This window comes from Pongo abelii, chromosome 5, assembly GCF_028885655.2.
Source record: "Pongo abelii isolate AG06213 chromosome 5, NHGRI_mPonAbe1-v2.0_pri, whole genome shotgun sequence".
NCBI classification, from domain to species: Eukaryota; Metazoa; Chordata; class Mammalia; order Primates; family Hominidae; genus Pongo; species Pongo abelii.
This window is the reverse complement of record NC_071990.2, coordinates 161,617,137-161,626,351: the sequence shown is the minus strand read 5'-3', so window position 1 is coordinate 161,626,351 and position 9,215 is coordinate 161,617,137.

Below are 9,215 nucleotides of genomic sequence, written 5' to 3'. Positions count from 1 at the left end.
CAGTTTCAGACTCTGTGGGAAAGCAGACATAGGAACCCACAGATGAAGTTCCCCTCCGACTGTTTTCGTAAGCAGGAAGACCATAGTCCCAGGGCAGAGCCAAACTACTCTTGTGGGAAGCCTGACCAGCAACTCGGTCCTCCCAGTGGGAAGAAGAAGGGGGAGAGAAGAGAGCTTCCCCTGAAGCCAGCAGGCATCTACTGGGTAGGCAGTACTGAGCAGCAAATCAACAGACCAGGTGAACTCGGTCTTGAAGTTGGAAAGGTGTTCTCATTACCTGGTTCTGATGTTCCAAGGAAGGAGAAGTTCAGCTTCCTGAAGAACTTTAGTTTCCCAGAGGATGGTCAGAAACTAAAAAGGAAACAGGCACCATCTAAAGCAGACTGCAAGGCAGAAAAGAAGGAGCACCTGGTGGGAAAGGATCAGACCCACGGAAGAAAACATGATTAGGGAAAAATAACAGGCTGCCCAGGAAGATTCCAATCCCAGCAGGGGAGGAATTAATCCCGAAGGAAATGAGGAATGAAGGAGATGGGATGGGACAGAGGGATCCTCTCTGCTCCACATTCGCTGCTTCTCAGATCAGGCGCTGCCCAGATGTTATGAACATTTCACCCTGTCCCCATGGGTGCTGTGAAACCCTGCGCAGAGTGACCAACTAGAAGGAGGACTCCAATGTCATTACGTAAGTCAACAGAACAGAGGGCCTTACCAATTTGCTTTTTCCAGTGCCTAACAGAACAGAAGTCTGTCCACACGGGCAGAGGACAACAAGCTGCCCAATTTGGAAATTGACAATGGTCCCAAGGTGAATGAAGAGCAAGCCGCCAGGAAGCCAGGGTGGCCCGATGGCTTCTAGGTAGGGAGGTGGCTCTCTTTGCCCCCAGCTTGAGTGGGTGGCGGAAGGCCCCAGTTGTTTTGTGACTAATTGGCACCACTAACAAAGCAGGAACTATCGCAGATGGAGCTGGAGTCACATTTTTGGTAGATAATGATTTATCCTTAGAGAAAATACAGCAACTCACTGTAAAAATAAAACTGCTTGCATTTAAGCCACAAATAGGTTGGCTATTTCTGTGCTTGGTTTGTCTTTGTGAGTAATCATTCTCCCCTTCAGAGGTGGGCTGAGTTTGAGGGGAAGGAGGTGTAGCAAGAGTGGGTAACAAAGCAACTGAACCTGGGGAAGAGGAGGGTCTGGAGCTCCAACTTCCGGCGGAAGTTCTAGCATCCACCTCCAAGTCACACCTTCCAAAGTTCCCTAGAGAAACAACATCCCTCCTTCTGCCATCAAACAACAGAGAACTATAATGAAGGGGGCCTGGTGGAGGGCCTTATGGGAGCAGGGAAGAAGGAAGCTTATTTGCCCACGGCCATGCAGTGGACCCATAAGTGGCAGTACGCACAAGTGGTAGGTCCCTTTAAGTAGGGTACAGTGGTAGAATCCCTACATAGACCATAAGTGGGAGAGCCCGTAGGCACCCCAGTAAGTGGCAGAATTCCTTTCTTCCATCAGTGCTTTACCCTAAAGCTCCAAACCCTCTCCGTGCCTCTTCACTCAGCGCTAAACCCAAGGAAGTCTAGAGAATTCAAGTCACATCCCAAGATGTGCTCCTTATCTGGAAGGAACTCTTCTATGCCCTCGATACCGAGCCTAATTCTGTGGAGATAACCATTAACTGCCTCACAAAAGCCCAGCACTCCCCTCTGTGTTAGAAAGATGGAGAGTCAGGAGGGCAGGGGGCTGGGCGGCACCAATGGAAGGAATGGTCAGTGCCTGAGTGCTCACTATCACAGAAGACGGTTCCGGAATAAGAAGTGGAAACACATGAAAGGTCCACAGAATGGCAGGCAACTGGCTTAGGACACATTGTCTCGGTTCACCATTCAGGAGCAGAACAACTTCAGGTATGCTAGAAATTTAGACTTGCAAACTTGACCGGAGGGATGAGTGATTAACCCATCTGTTTGACTGACAGAGTCTCAGAGTGGAACTGGTCTGCCCTCTGCCCTCTGGAGCTGCAAAAGAGGCTTCAGACCTCATTGACCAGATAAAAGCCCAAGATAAAACCCTGAGAACAGAACTCTCCCAGGCTGATCGGATCCCCATCAGCCTCAGGGAATCTTCTCCAGGCTTCTGCTAGCCAACCCTGCCCCAGAATTGGTTGGGTCTGTCCCCAGTAATAATCTTTACGCTCAGCATACATTTCTTAAACATCAGATCTGAAAGAGAAATGACATTTTCTCCCCGACGTGCTCTATTTCTTCCAGCTAGTCAGGTCCACATGGGGGAGCACAGTGAGAGTACTACAAAGGGCAGAAACTATACAAGTATGAAAACAAGGAAGCAAACCTGCCAGACACAGTGCAAGTAGCCCTCCAAGATGCACCCTGGGAAGGGCCCGAACACAGCACAGCTGCAGATAAGAATTCAGCATGTGGGAGGCTTTGCTTCCAGCCCCCAGGGCCTCCCCAGCCTCCCCTCAATCATAGGAGTCTGCCCAAAAGGAGACTTCTCATCTGGCACAAGTGCCTTTGCGGAGCAGTGAGGAGGATGTGAAGTGACCAGAGTCGGGCATCCCTAATCCAGGATAGCCCTTCCACTGAGGGGCGGGGCGAGGCTCAGGGAGCTGCTTCCCTGCTGCAGGAGAGCCTGGGATGGTGTTCGCCGCCCCAGAGATCATCGCAGTGGACAAACTAGACCTCACTAGTTCCAAAAGGAGAACTCCCAACTAATATAGCTCATATAAATAAGAAAATAAATAAATGCTTCTCTGAGTCCCTCAGAATCACCAGATATCACGTCTACAGGGCTGGCTAAAGTTTGCAGCAGGAGAAAATAATTAGAAAATAAACCGAGCATGGTGTGAGGCAGCCTGGGCCAACATAATAAAGATGGGCGGAGGCAGGGGTGGCACCGGGTGCCAGGGCAGGGTGGGGAAGGAGGGAAGAGGAGAGGAGCACACTCCATCCCCAGGGGGAGATTGGGGTCTGCCTGAAGAGGCTCACATGCTCTGATGATTTGGGAAAATACCTTTACCCCAACTAATTTTCCTCCCTTCCTCTCCCCTCTTTCCCTGGGAGTCTTTGTAAAAAGGGCCCCTGAGGAAAACCAGTGCCAGAGCCCTTTGCCCAGGACGGATCATCTTGCTCACAGGGACATCCCTAGAGAAAGTTTGCATTGAGTCACAGGTGAAAATGTACGAGCACTTCGTGGATGACTCGCTCCATCCAATCTGAGAGCTCATCTGTGCTTCAGGTGTGTGTATTCCTGTCCATCCCTCCTCCAGTTCAGCACCATCTGGGTTAATATAGCTATAGAAGAAGTCCCCAAAATTCCTTTTTTTTTTTTTTTTTTTTGCCCCCGGGAGTCACAAGGACATTTCTTAAGTGCTTAATATTTTATCCCCATTTTACAGGTGAGGAAAGTGAGGCTTGCAGAGTTTAAGTAACTTGCCCTAACTCCCTTGTCAGAGCAAGGAGAAGTGACTCCAGAGTGCACAATCCCCACCTATACCTAGGACATAAAAGCTGTAAAGTATAAACTCATTTTCATTCTCCTCTTCTTTTTTTAATCTCATTTTTCTCTTTTTTCTAAATCCAGAACACCATACTAGAAAGTTTTTTCTTGAAACAAGTTTGGAAATAATTGTGGAGTGGGAGATGTTCAAAAGTATGTGCTCATTATAAATTCACAGCAAAAGGGACTTCATGAGGTTCACGGCACTTACAGCTCAATATGAGAATAAATGACTGGTGATGCACACCCATAGATACTTTATGGTATCTCTGATTTGGGAAGTAGGATAGATGTCTGAAGCCTTGTAGTTTGTTAAAGGAGGATTTCAAGTTAAAGTATGATACTCCACTTGACTTCAAGATTTATTACAAAGCTATAGTAATTAAGACAGCATAGGCAGGGCGCAGTGGCTCATGCCTATAATCCCAGCATTTTGAGAGGCCGAGGCAGGCTGGTGTTGGCAAAAGAATAGGCAAATAGATTAATGAAATAGAATAATGAGTACAGTTATGACACACACATATGACAAGATGACTTTCAAAAAGGGTGACAAAACAATTCAATGAGGAAAGCCAAGTCATTATAGAGCAGATGAATATTCACAGCAAAATAAGTGAACCTCAGCTGCTACCTCACACCGTACACAAGAGTGACGTTGAGAGGGATCACAGATGTGAGTATAAAAGCTAAATCACAAAGTTTCTAGAGTGAGCAAGAGACTATCTTCCTGATATTGAGATAGGCAAAGATTTCTTAGGATACAGAAAGCACGAACTGTAAAAAAATTGATTAAGTGGGCTTTATTAAAATTAAAAATGCCTGTTCATCAAAGACACAAAATTTCTAGGCAAGCCACAATCTTGGAGAAAATTCTTGCAAAACATATATCAAACAAAGGACTTGTATTGAGAATATATAAAGACTTCCTACAACTTTAAAAAGACAATACAGTTTTTTTTGAAATGGACAAAAGTCTTAAACAAATGCTTTCTAAGTGAAGATATGCAAATGGCCAAGAAGCTCATGAAAAAGTATTCAATAACGGCCGGTCGCAGTGGCTCCTGCCTATAATCCCAGCACTGTGGGAGGTCGAGGCGGGCAGATCACCAGGTCAGGAGATCAAGACCATCCTGGCAAACATGGTGAAACTCCGTCTCTACTAAAAATATAAAAATACAAAAATTAGCCAGGCGTGGAGGCGGGCACCTGTAATCTCGGCTACTCAGGAGGCTGAGGCAGCAGAATCGCTTGAACCCGGGAGGTGGAGCTTGCAGTGAGCCGAGATAGCGCCACTGCAGTCCAGCCTGGGCAAAAGAGCAAGACTCCGTCTCAAAAAAAATAAAAAAATAAAAATAAGTATTCAATATCATTAATCATCAGAGGAAGGTAAATTAAAACTGTAATGAGATACCTTTTCATACTTACCAAAGTGTGGGTACAAAGGTTGTTCACACCAAATGTTGGTGAAAATGTAGACTGATTAGAACTCTAACATAGCTCTGGAGGGAGTATAAACAGCATAGCCACTTCAGGAAACTGTGGAAGTTTCCTAAACATTAAACACACGTCTACCCTACGACCCAGAAACTTCACTCTTAGATATTTATCCATCGGAAGTTAAAGCCTATAGCCACAAAAAGCCTTGTGAAAGGATGCTCATGGCAATTTTATTTACAAAAGTAAAAATTAGGGCTGGGCGCAGTGGCTCAGGCCCATAATTTCAGCACTTTAGGAGGCCAAGGTGGGTGGATCATCTGAGGTCAGGAGTTGGAGACTAGCCTGGCCAAAATGGCAAAACCCGTCTCTACTAAAAATACAAAAGCTGGCCAGTCATGGTGGCATGTGCCTGTAATCCCAGCTACTCAGGAGGCTGAGAAATAAGAATCACTTGAACCAGGGAGGGAGAGGTTGCAGTGAGCTGAGATTGCACCACTGCACTCCAGCCTGGGTGACAGACCGAGACTCTGTCTCAAAAAATAATAATAATAATGATAAAATAAAATAATAAATAAATAAATAATAAAAATAAATACAAATTAGACACAGCCCAGATATCCATCAGCTGGAAGCTGGATCAACAAAGTGAAGATCATTCATATCATAGAACAATGGAATATTATTTGCCAACAGAAGGGAGCAACCCACAGATATGGTTGCATACAACAACATGGGTAAGTCTCAGAAGCATAAGGCTGAGTGACAGGAGCCGGACACTAAAGGGTACGTATATATTATCTGAATCCATATGCGTATATGAAGTTCTGGAAGGGGCAAACTTGTCTATGGTGATGGAAATCTGATGTTTTTTACTAGAAGTGGCAGATTGACCAGGAAGGGGCACCAGAGAACTTTCTGAGGTGAATATAACATCCTATATCTTGGAGGTATGGCCAATGTAGACATATGCATTTATCAAAACTCACCAAACTCAATAACTAAGATTTGTGCATTTCACTACATGTAAATTTTATACCTCAAGAAAAGTATTTCTTAATTTAAAAAAAGTATTATAGCTGAGCTTAGTCATTGAAATCTTCACACTTTTTTTTCCCTTAGTGGCTAAGGAAAGTGATTTGTTACAAAACTACAAAATACACATAGACACATGCATACAGAAGCATATACTTATATAATGTCAAACTGAAATGCCTTCTTTGCAAACTATGAAAGGAAATGGAATTCTGAATTCATTTTTTAATAATTTCAAATTATGTGCTAAAGTTACGTGTTGTTTTGTGGCCCCCATGTCTTCTCCCCCACTGCCTCACACCAAAATTATTACTAAAGTAGCTTGCATTGTCTGCTGCTAGTCTTTTGCGGAGTAAGGATAGGTTTAAAAATGAATTACAAGTAAAGGGTTTTGATACCAGCCTAAAGCATCATAGCATTATGGTACTTTTTTTTTTTTTTTGATACGGAGTCTTGCTCTGTTGCCCAGGCTGGAGAGCAGTGGCGCGACCTCGGCTCACTGCAACTTCTGCCTCCTGGGTTCAAGCGATTCTCCTGCCTCAGTCTCAGCCTCCTGAGTATCTGGGACTACAGGCATGCACCACCACACTCAGCTAATTTTTGTATTTTTAGTACAGACAAGGTTTCACCATATTGGCCAGGCTGGTCTCGAACTCCTGGCCTCAGGTGATCTGCCAACCTCAGCCTTCCAAAGTGCTGGGATGACAGGTGTGAGCCACTGCGCCCGGCCACATTACAGTACTTTAAACCAACTAGACCCCCCACACTTTCCAAAACTGGTCCTGGATTCTGCTGGCTGCTTTATATTTCCACTAAGGAGTGGCTCAAGATCCAGGTTAATAGGGATGAACATGCTGAATATATAGAGAGCCCATGCAAATTGATAAGAAAAAAACAGTAAGACTCCAAATAGAAAAATGGTCAAAGCACATGGAAAATATCCAACCTCATTATTAGCTAAAGAAATGCACACTTAAAAAATATATTTCCCTTTTTCACCCACTGTGTTGTCAAACACTTAAAAATTAAAATATTCAGTGCTGGTAAGGGTGCTAAGAGGCAGGCATTCATACATGTTGCTACTACAGATATTACTATTTAGGTAGTACGCAAGGTGGCAGAATTTCCGGGGCCTTCCTGGGCCATAGTCAGGTGGCCATCCATGAAGACATCAGCATTGGGATGGTGATGCGAGTTTTAAAATAATTGAAACGTTTTCTTGTCCTCTGAATCGGCACCTAATCTGCTATACAGACACTTTGCCTTCTAATTCCTTACCTAAATTATAATCCTGTGCTCTTTCTTACCCAAACATCTTGAAAAAAATATCCAGTTGGGAGAAAGAGTATTTTTGGAGTATTGCCTTGGATCATGGACTCTATCCATTCCGTTCCTCTAGCTGTTCTAAATATTACCCCGGGTTTAGCCCTGCATACTTGGCCCTTCATGGAACTGTACCATCTCAATTATCCTTTGGAGATATTCATCAGTTAGCATTTCAGGGCTCTACAAAAGAGAGACACAAAAGATCAAAATCGTGCTCATAAAGGTTGGCTGACACCCTTCCCACTATACCTACAAAGTTTCCTTTTTGAGATTTCTACATCTGGAGTAGCTGAGTTTCTTCTGAGCAGCAGCCAATCTGTTTGTATTGATAGAAAACTATAAATTGGTTAGGTGGAATGTTTCTCTTTTCCTGCTAAGAAGCCTGAAGATAAGTATTTGACCTGTCTTTGCAAATGTACCATATGGTTACCTAAAAGAAAAATACTCAAAATTATTTAGTCAGAGGTCAAATCTGGGCACCATAAATTTCTATCGTCCTTTTTCTGTCAGTAACTATAGATTTTGGCAATGTTTTTTTTTTTTTTTTTAAGTATTTATTAATCATTCTTGGGTGTTTCTCGGAGAGGGGGATGTGGCAGGGTCATAGGATAATAGTGGAGAGAAGGTCAGCAGATTAACACATGAACAAAGGTCTCTGGTTTTCCTAGGCAGAGGTCCCTGCGGCCTTCCGCAGTGTTTGTGTCCCTGGGTACTTGAGATTAGGGAGTGGTGATGACTCCTAACGAGCATGCTGCCTTCAAGCATCTGTTTAACAAAGCACATCTTGCACCGCCCTTAATCCATTTAACCCTGAGTTGACACAGCACATGTTTCAGAGAGCACAGGGCTGGGGGAAAGGCCATAGATCAACGGCATCCCAAGGCAGAAGAATTTCTCCTAGTACAGAACAAAATGGAGTCTCCTATGCCTACTTCTTTCTACACAGACACAGCAACAATCTGATCTCTCTTTCTTTTCCCATTTCCCCTTTTTCTTTTCAACAAAACCACCATCGTCATCATGGCCCGTTCTCGATGGTCGCTGTCTCTTCGGAGCTGTTGGGTACACCTCCCAGACGGGGCAGCCAGGCAGAGGCCCTCCTCACTTCCCAGATGGGGCGGCCGGGCAGAGGCACTCCTCACCTCCCAGACGGGGCGGCCGGGCAGAGGCGCTCCTCACTTCCCAGACAGGGCAGCCAGGCAGAGGCACTCCTCACCTCCCAGACGGGGCGGCCGGGCAGAGGCGCTCCTCACCTCCCAGACGGGGCGGCCGGGCAGAGGCGCTCCTCACCTCCCAGACGGGGCAGCAGGGCAGAGGCGCTCCTCACTTCCTCCCGGACGGGGTGGCGGCCAGGCAGAGGCGCTCCTCACCTCCTAGACAGGGCGGCCGGGCAGAGGCGCTCCTCACCTCCCAGATGGGGCAGCCAGGCAGAGGCGCTCCTCACCTCCCAGACGGGGCGGCCGGGCAGAGGCGCTCCTCACTTCCCAGATGGGGCGGCCGGGCAGAGGCGCTCCTCACATCCCAGACGATGGGCGGCCGGGCAGAGGCGCTCCTCACCTCCCAGACGGGGCGGCCGGGCAGAGGCGCTCCTCACCTCCCAGACGGGGCGGCCGGGCAGAGGCGCTCCTCACCTCCCAGACGGGGCGGCCGGGCAGAGGCGCTCCTCACTTCCCAGATGGGGCGGCCGGGCAGAGGCGCTCCTCACATCCCAGACGATGGGCGGCCGGGCAGAGGCGCTCCTCACCTCCCAGACGGGGCGGCCGGGCAGAGGCGCTCCTCAGTTCCCAGACGGGGCGGCCGGGCAGAGGCGCTCCTCACTTCCCAGACGGGGCGGCCAGGCAGAGGCGCTCCTCACCTCCTAGACAGGGCGGCCGGGCAGAGGCGCTCCTCACTTCCCAGATGG